General features: G+C 41.1%; 1 long non-coding RNA gene across 1 annotated transcript; it reads right to left on the reverse strand.

The window, feature by feature from the left end:
- Nucleotides 1-7: 7 nt before the first annotated feature.
- Nucleotides 8-7,694, reverse strand: LOC147751914 (uncharacterized). Its single transcript, XR_015315557.1, has 3 exons — nucleotides 6,320-7,694; nucleotides 4,538-4,679; nucleotides 8-724 (listed from the first exon to the last, which is right to left on the reverse strand). It is a non-coding gene; the product is annotated as an uncharacterized LOC147751914 (long non-coding RNA).
- Between the last annotated feature and the right edge of the window lie 1,804 nt (nucleotides 7,695-9,498).

Consider the following 9,498-nt stretch of genomic DNA (forward strand, 5'->3'; position numbering starts at 1 on the left):
GTAGTAGACTGATTTTCAAATGATTGTACAAATAAAAAGCAATATAGACCCTGAATAAATGTTTCGAATTTTACTTCGGAGACTGCGTCTGCCTCACGTTTTACAGAATATATTTTAGAGAATAGAATTTATGGCCCAAATATCATCTTGTTAACAAATACTATATATATATATATATACTCATACGTGGCCTACTGACTTAAGCTTACTCTAAATGCGGCACTCATCATCGGCTAGATAGAACGGCTAAACTGTAGAACATGTAAAATGGATATTTTTAGGATCTTTCGGGAAGACATCTTGCTCAAAAACGGACTAAAGCTGCATGTTGTCTACATGCTGCTTATGTACTGTCAACGCTCACTGTTCTGCCACCATCGGCGTGTGTGGTTGATAGAGATACGCGTGTAGATGTATATGTCACCAAATGTCAGCAAATACACTAATGAACCTAGCGAAGACTATTGTGTAAATCATATTTGTATATATGTCAAATTTTCTTACTGTTCAACAACGTCATCATGATTCCTACGAGCAGTTCTTAATTACGCTTATTACCAGGCGGCAGGCGACACCTGCTGCTTCACGAGGCCTCCAAAGTAACGTGCACCCTTCGTGTGCACTAAGGATAGCTGAAAGGGCCGAGGGAAGGAGGAAGGCCTCGAACTCGTCCGCTCATTGTAGCAAAATAGATTTCGGGCGTAGGACGGTGACGATGCTGCCGCTGAAAAAAAGCAATATGAGTGTATAATAGCATTGGCCCGTCGCTGCAGTCATCCGCCGATTCGCAGTGTTGGCAGACAGGTAATTTACTCGTATCCACCTATTTAAACATTCCATTAACTTTACCTTGTCGGCACAGCGCATCGAAATGCAACATTCGGTTACAATGGCACAACAACTTTAAGTGTCGACCATCCTTGTGAATAACAACAACAACAACAACAATAATAATGATAGATATCTTACTTGGCCGATTCCTTCTATTCAGCTCGAGGCGATGGTATAGCACCAACCGTAACGCAGACTGTCGACAACGTATAGTATCCTAATCATGGCAGTCCTATTTTAGCCTATCACCGGCATGCTATATTTTGTGTGTATCTGTGTAAGTATAGCTGGAAAGTATTTGTACCTGCGTAAGGTGAGCGTTCAAATGAAATTAACGGCTTTATTGATAGGCTTACGTAAGCTGCTAAAAGGACTTAGCTATTGGAACTGGTACGGGCTTGGACGAAAGATCGGCAGGCAATTCTGGGCTTTACTATCTACGTAAAAAAAAAACACAGTTGCGAGGTGGCAAAAATACGCTGCCAAAGTCTAAGGTGGTAACGAAACAAGCCATCGAAGTCATCGATGCAAGAACTATAAAGGTCCCTTCTAGAAAAACCAAGATGACGACAGGCAATATTATTTGTTTTTAGTTATTATACCGTTATCATACGATTGACACAATCGATACAACAAAATGACATCTGGATAAAAAAAAAAATAAATAAATAATTAGCGAAAGCTGCCACTGTCCAAAAGCTAGGTTGTAAAGCTCTAGCGACCATGTAGTATTGTAGTACCGTTGAAACAATACAAAATAATCTATATTAAATCACTCAAAAATCGCGAAACGCCTATGCAGTACCCTATTCGCATGGCTACACGTGGAATAATGCCGTAGACAGGTCATCAGATGCGACGAAGAGATGCATATATATATATATATGTGTACATTATTTGGAACGGTCATAAAGTTTCGTGAACGGCTGCCATGATGTATCCTCCGGAACTTGCAGCACGCGGAGCACAGACCAAGCGGGTCTAAATTAGTGCTGATAGTTTTCCCGTTTCATTCAATTCGATTTTCACCGATCGAGGTAGCCCGGACATGGTACGATTTGCGTGCTCCATTTCTAGGAATGCAGCATTATAAAAATGCACGAGGCGTACTTTTCCGCCTCAGTGTCGGAAAGCCGGTACATTTCTGTCATTTACAAAATGTTATTCAAAACACGTACTCGCTTCTTCGTGCAAAGTGTTCGATATTCCTAGGCCCTTTAAGACAAGGCGACGGAAACCAATGTCGATGGCAAGCAATAAACAGAGGATTCGGCAGACTAATGCGGCAATTTTCAGGTCCTTTTTTTTCTATGTCAATATTCGAGCGTCCAGAATAGCAATTTTGACAGTTTCGTGCAGGTCCTTGCCGTTGACATGGAGAATCTTCTCTGGCACCACCCCTTTTAGTTATTGTCGACCCGTGTTTTTTCCTATTTTATGTCTTAACATTTCACTTTCATCACGTACTCCAGTCAAAACCCTTTCTGTCCTGAGAACTGAAACTTATTCTATTTACACTGCCGCTTCGTGGTTTCTGCGAGGTAGATTTGAGAAGGCTGACGTTATCAGAATAAAGAGCTTAGTAGGACGTCTAGGGTAAACGAAGACTAAGAATTTTATATATATAGCTACCATTATTACCAATATGACCACCATTGCAATCGAGAGAAACTTGAACAAACCGCTGTAAATTGATTTGACGAAACAGGAAGACCATTAGATTGTTTATCGGATATGCGATTCAATACCGAGCGAACTAATTTTACGCTTAGCAGTTTCAGGGTCGATACTATTGATTTTAGTAGAAACGATGGCAACCCCATGCAGTCAGTAAGCTTAACAGCAATAATAATAATAGTGAAGCAGGTAACTTTCGTGTTTGTCAACATCGGACAGTACCACTCCCTTCATTCTTGATCGAAAAATTGGGGTCGTGCTCATATCCTGCGTTCCGTAATGTTATCTTTTTTTTTTTTTTTTCTGTTATTTATCGTACTATTAAGGCGATCACCTTTCTCACGTGCGTCTTTCTTCGGCGACGGAAATATTCTTGAAAACAATCCTTTTCTCAAAAATTATTCTTGGCACCTTCCGCGTCTCGTTAAACAACGCCATTTGTCACCCTCAGAGTGAACTAGACGCGTTGAATATGCACCCCCGAATCTGCCCCGGTTTACTAGCTCTGCCCTGCTCGTAGCCTTCAAACGCGGTTTTTGTGTTCTACGCTCTTTCCTTGAACCCAAAAGCGCCTATGGGTTTTTTCACGGCACAAGAAGTGATAAATGGTTCGGTAGCGCGCCGTGTTGCCGTGTTCGATCCAATGGTAACTAACAGAGGTCAGCGAATGTAGCAGAGTGAGAAGACCTGGGAAAAAATGTGGACGACGGTATAATAAAGCAGGCATACGGATTTACTGCACGGTGTTCGATATTAGGTTTCTTTTTTTGCGCGAATTTTTGACTAGTCGAAGCTTATCATATGATACGTCATAGAATGGTTCGCACGTCGTGTTGAACGATCAGGAATGAAAAAGAAGGACACAGAGATTATAATTAAAAATAATAACGAACTTCAACGATGCGTTTAATATAATGCCAAAAATTTCACCTTACATATTGGCATGCTACGATTGCTACTAGTATTGCTAAGCATTATCTGCTATTATAGCGTGTTATATTTAATAAAGTTTGGCTAGTTTCTTTATTGTGGAATGAACTTAGAGTTGATACTTGTCGCTGATGCTGTTTGGCTCAGTGCTGAAACATATTGCGATACTTTAAGGGTTTAGTGGGAGGTAAAGTGAGAGGGATGCTGTTATTGCTAAAGATCAATTATATAAATTTAAGCGGTTCATATTTTTACATAATTAAAGCAGCTGTCCCAAAAAGATATAATAATGATGATAATCAGCCATCCGAAAGTTTCCGTTCCCATATGAGGCTATCAGATGCAACTCCGTTATACCAACGTTCACTGCATAGTGCCTTTTTGTCCTGCAAAGAATTTGTATAGAGACATTGACGATTTACCAACCGAATAAACGGTATTCTATCGCGTGCTAACAAGCGGAAGAACAACAACGATGAAGGCGTCCCACGACGTCGTTCGTTCACGGATCCGCTCGTAGCGCATTTTACCTAAGGATTATGTGCACCCGAAACGAGTATCTTCCAAAGTTCTTTTTCTTATTGCGTATATATTTATGGTAAAGCTCAATTTCCTTCGAGCTGTCGTTGAAGTTAATCGGTGCCGCGGGAAAGAAAACAATTACATTACTATATTCGTAAAGAACTTTTCTATTGCATGGGCTAAATGGGCTCACATCGAGAACGCTTATGTCGTTGGAGCATATGGCCTAATAAGGTGGAGTATATGAGCCAGGAGTGGTGCTTTGTGGGCTATTCGTCGTCAGTTCAATGATCCTAATGAAAAAATATTTTTTCGTCCTAGAGGGGGCCGTGATTATAGCTAGAAAGTAAGAGCATTGTATGTACTTTTACTTGCATGTTAAACAACTAAAGGTTATAATTCATTTATCGTGCGTGCACGTGTGGTGCTGGGTTTTGGATGGCTTAAGTATCAGCGAGTTGCATTTTGTTGGATGAGTAACAAGGAACGGTAACAATGTACGCACCGTTTTCTAAAACTGCCATGGCTTGAATATAGATAATTTGTTAATGTAAATTTTAGCCGTGACTATAATCACCCGCAACGTGATATATATGTCGATAATCCTGTTCTGTCCGGACGCTGCCTTATAACGATGAAGTCACCAAATTACTTTTCAAACCTCGAGATAAGAACATCTGAGATCGTTGTTGACAGGAACGACATGTGGCAAAACAAATCTGAAAATTAGATGTCTTAGTTTCGTATTGGCCCATACATACATACACCCGTTTTTAGAAAAAAACTAAGTTGTGCCTTGCAGGCAATTTTCTGTGAATTTAACATACGTGTTGTACATAAAAACTTCGGGATTGAAATTAAAAAATTACTTTTTGTCGCTAGAAAAGAAAGGGCGAGCGATATATACAAACCCGGTATTATATAGCCCCGCATTTATCTCCACGTAACAAGAGCAGTGTTATTGGATATTGGATTCGCGTACGAAGTTTCACATTGTCCGTTCGTTATATTTTTACGTACATTAAGATAGAATTGATAAATATATACTTTCTAACAAAAACTGTGTTACTGATCTTCTGTGTATATTTAGCGCTCAGTCCTTTCGTCACTCGACCTTCGTACGTCTAGACGTACACGTCTTATGGCTAGGTATGAATCAATATCTAATCTGATTCCTGCGACCTGTCCAGCCACTGCTGTTGTTATTGTTGCTACCTTCCAAAGACTTTCTATCAATACGAGTATCGCCCGCAATATTAGTTGTTGTAAGCTCATGTCCTAGAAATATCTATCTAGCCTAATCTGCATATGTCGCTTTATCTATGACATTTTCTTCCAATATGGTAAATTTCGTCGATTTTTTTTTGGCTCGGTCGTTGGCGGTGTGCCAAAAGACTGGAACAGTTCAGTGTCTGCCATAAAATGTTTGTTTAGGACTAAGGGATTACAGGGCATAAATAATCGTCCTCACCGTTTGTCCCCTCCAAACCGGTTAGGTCATAAAATAAATTTGTTTGTCTGGAACGATCGACGACAAACAGCTGTTTCCGAAGCTCCTAACTTATTTTCTCTCGGTTGACTCACCACGACTTCCCACACCGCTATGATTATACAATGTAGCATTTGGGAACTTATTTGATTTACCGACAACTTTTGCCAGCTTGCTACTGCAGTCTGGGATTTGTTGAAGCTGCGCGAGAGATCAATTTTGTACTTTTAATTAATTATTTATTTTTTTAATTAAGAAAATTTAATGGTTTCTTCCAAGTATCGTAATTAACGAAAAAGGGTCCTGTTTTGTAGTATATGTAGTTCTAGTAGCAAGTTTTGCTGTGCAAATAGCTGCCATTGCGTTTCTTCATCATATATACGTTGTAACAGAGTGTATGCTTTAGTGCTGCATCATTTGCGGCCTTCCGTTATAAATGCAAAGGTAATGCTTGGCCATGTCTTGGTTCGATACGTCGATGTAAACATTAGGACATTACTTCATACAACGCACAACAGCGTTATAGAACCCATTAGCTTTAGTTTCGATTAGAGACTACTAGGCAGCTTGACTGGTTACATAAAACTGGTGCAGCACATTGACAGATTCTCGAAAATTAAAAAAAAAAAAAAAAAGATGCATGAAGATATTTTATTCTTTTCCTAACGCGACGACACTATGTTCCACATAATTTTTTGGCGACAGCTTGTTAATATGGTGAATGGAGTTGTTCTCTGATCCCGTATCACTAAGCTGTGAGAGCATCCTAGTCGACTAAATCGTGCATGCGAACGAAAGCCCCAAGCAAATCGATGATATCGGTACGATACTCATTGAAAGACGAAGCAGGACTAGAAAATATTTACTTACCACGACGTCAGTCGATGAGGAAGTCCTGACCACGAAAGTATTCAGTTGGCCAAGGACTCAATAACAGCAATAATGGCTAACTACAAATCGACGAATTGTACGAAACGGCATCCTTTGCGCGACGGTGAACGTAGCTTACGCGTCTACTAGGCCCAAAGTAGCCAAATTTGGGTGTCCTGCGTTCAGTGAGGGAACGATGCAAGCGACATGTATGTCAGAGCGGACCGAAGGAATGGGCGAGAAAACACGAAACTAAGAAAGTGAAACGGGTCGAAATGTGACGACTGAGCCAAGCGGTTCTACTCACGCGCGCGAGAAATAGTTGAAGTGGGAGACGGAATAGTACGACCTGCTTGTGGGACATAAATTTTCATCGTAGTTTATTGTCTTCTATTAATACCAGTGCCAATACTGTCTCTATATCAATTGCTTAATGTAACACCAGCCCACTGTTTATACGTTTTGTTAGTTTGTTACTGCAGCTCTAATCTTATGTGCGTGAATTTATCTATGTGACTCGACGAGTCCCCGAACGTGGCACGGAATGGGAAGGGGTAACGTAGTTATCTTCGTTTTTTACCCTCGCCAACATGATGGACCAATAACAAAGGCTTGGTCTGGATTTTTGGAAATCATAAGTATAAAACGAATGGCCGTTTGTTGAATCTGCTGAAGAATGAATCTTTCAAGCCTAGTCAGACCAACCGAGGCCTTCATTGTAAGGTGCTTGCTGTCGCTGTATTGCCAGTTTGAACTACGAACGGATCGGCACTGGTATAACTGCGGCTACGCCAGCGACACGGCTGCATTGGCCAAAAGGAGTCGAAGCGAACCAAAGATGACAGACGATACACTCTACTTTGCATAAATTCTACACAATGGTATAAGGCCAAGTGGACAAATGAGGGAGGCGGTACCTTCGGTGAACGCAGTCGACAACACGCTGTGATATATGTAACTAAATTGACAATATTTTGTCCTCTCGGTATTGTTTCTACAAGTCAAAATAGGGACCAGATTGGAAACATGCATATCAGTATCAGCCCCCTAGACTGGCTAGCAAAAAAAAAAACAATTTTTTTGCCGGAGAGTAGAGTCGACAAGAAGAAACCAGAAAAATGTCACCACCCAGATTGTGAGCCGGCGCAGCAGATGACGTCGATAGCTAACACGATGGAGTCAACTAAACGGCGCCCCAGATACAAAACTCTAGAAGTAACTGTCGCGTTAGTCTGGGTATGTACTTCAAGATCGTCAATCTTGGCGCAGATCTTTCATTCACGGCTTGCGACTTTCTCACGCCCAACCGTATTTCTGTCTGCTTCTGTTCGCAGCCACTCATTCGCTGGGTTATTTTATCCCTCAGACTGAAAGAATAAACTTTACTCACTTTTCATCGAAAGCAATTGCCTATGTTATTGTCTTATATAAATTTAAAGGAAAAAAAAAAAGCTTCCATATTGTCAATGATGGATACTACATTGGTCAATCAAAAACATTAAAGATACAAAACAATCAAATATGGTCTCTAGTAGACAGTATGTATAGGAGGAGACCATTTTTCAAATGAGCATTAATTTATATCGTTTCTTTTTTTTTGAACTTCTTGTTACTTTAAACCTTACGAGGGTAATACCCTAATCTTGCACTGCGTACTTGAGCCACCGCTTTTATGTAAAAGGCGCCAGTACCCAGTACTATCTAATAAGATCATTGTTAGAAAAGTAGGCACCGCGGAGAAGCAGTCACATTTTGTTCTCCAGTTAATATAGGCACGTGTCCTGCTGTTCACTTGCGAAGCCTGCCCAAGCAAGCCTAAATTAGGTATGGAAAATTCACTCGATTTCGTGTACTGTACCCAGCAATCCGTGCAAGGTGCAAATTTACTCAGACATTCTTAATCATGAGGAACAGACAACTAGCTTCATTTTTCATGGTGGAGTTGTTGATTTTGGCCATCGTTACTAGAGAAGGCTAAGTAGCCTGCATATCTGAGGTGCATGCTACACTTTTATCAATAATGGCCGGTTCGGCAGTTACAGGGGCAAACGTCAGTGGCCCTGCGGCCATCACCATGGACGGAGCTGCCATAGCGAAAAGCAGCATTTCGTCTCTACAAGAAAACCGAAAGGTTATGAACAACAAGAAGAGACAAAGTGAGATGACGTATGTATTGTTATATAAGGGGCATTAATGGCAGTCTTATAAGAATACGACAGCGCATTTATTGAAAGAGGCTGTAGGCACATAGACAAAGATTAAAGGCCTAAAGGTATAACTGTCATCTTCGTAGGCCCTGCCATGGCCTGTCTTCCCGTCTGCACTGTTAACACAACTAAGCATGGCTGGATTACTCTAGGTTTCATGTACTCAAACTTAGTTGCCCGGGTATACGAATAAGCCCACATCAGACGGGTGAATAAACCCCATCCATAGCATTGGTGAGTTTGAGATCTGACCCGCGCTCCCTACGTGCCTCTAATCTAGGTCTGTAAAAACGAAAATTACCCCGCACCCCTGCTAGAGCCAGCGCTTGTTTTTGTGCAGGCCACGTAAGTCAAAAGCTTAACCCATAGAGATGAGACGAAAATGAGAGAAAACCTTTAGTATTATTAGTAGGCGTCCGTCAGAAGGAATAAGAGCAAGAAAGCCTAGGATACTATAGCACAGTCAAGCTGGCGCTACGTCGCGCGTCACCTGTCGTTGTTGTCTTTCAGCAGATAAAATGAAATTACATTGGTTAAGGGTAAACTAGCGATTCGCCGGGAAGAGCCAGTTTGCCATAGCTAAACGATGTAACTAACCTGACCGAAAAGAGCTCTGCCAGTGGCTTAACTGTGGACGCTTGGAGTGGCAGGCAGCTGAAACTAACACAAAGGCCTTTTTCGCATGTGGCATAGTCCTATTCTCACATACAGATGTATGCGATCATACTGATTTTTGGAAAAAAAACTTGAGATACTTTCTACTACCATTACAAGAGAGAGTCATATAATCTGCTTTAGGCAATAACGGAAGGTTTAAGCAGTCTGCGCAGATCTGCGAATGTAACGAAATCAGAACTAAATTCGGCCTGTACCCGTTTTGTTACCGGTCCGATACGGAAGCGACGCCGGAGGCAAATCGTTTCACAAAAAATAAAGTGAATCGATGCGTTCTTGAAATCGGTAAAAATTCAG

Source organism: Varroa jacobsoni, unplaced genomic scaffold, assembly GCF_002532875.2.
Source record: "Varroa jacobsoni isolate VJ856 unplaced genomic scaffold, vjacob_1.0 contig01350, whole genome shotgun sequence".
NCBI lineage: Eukaryota > Metazoa > Arthropoda > Arachnida > Mesostigmata > Varroidae > Varroa > Varroa jacobsoni.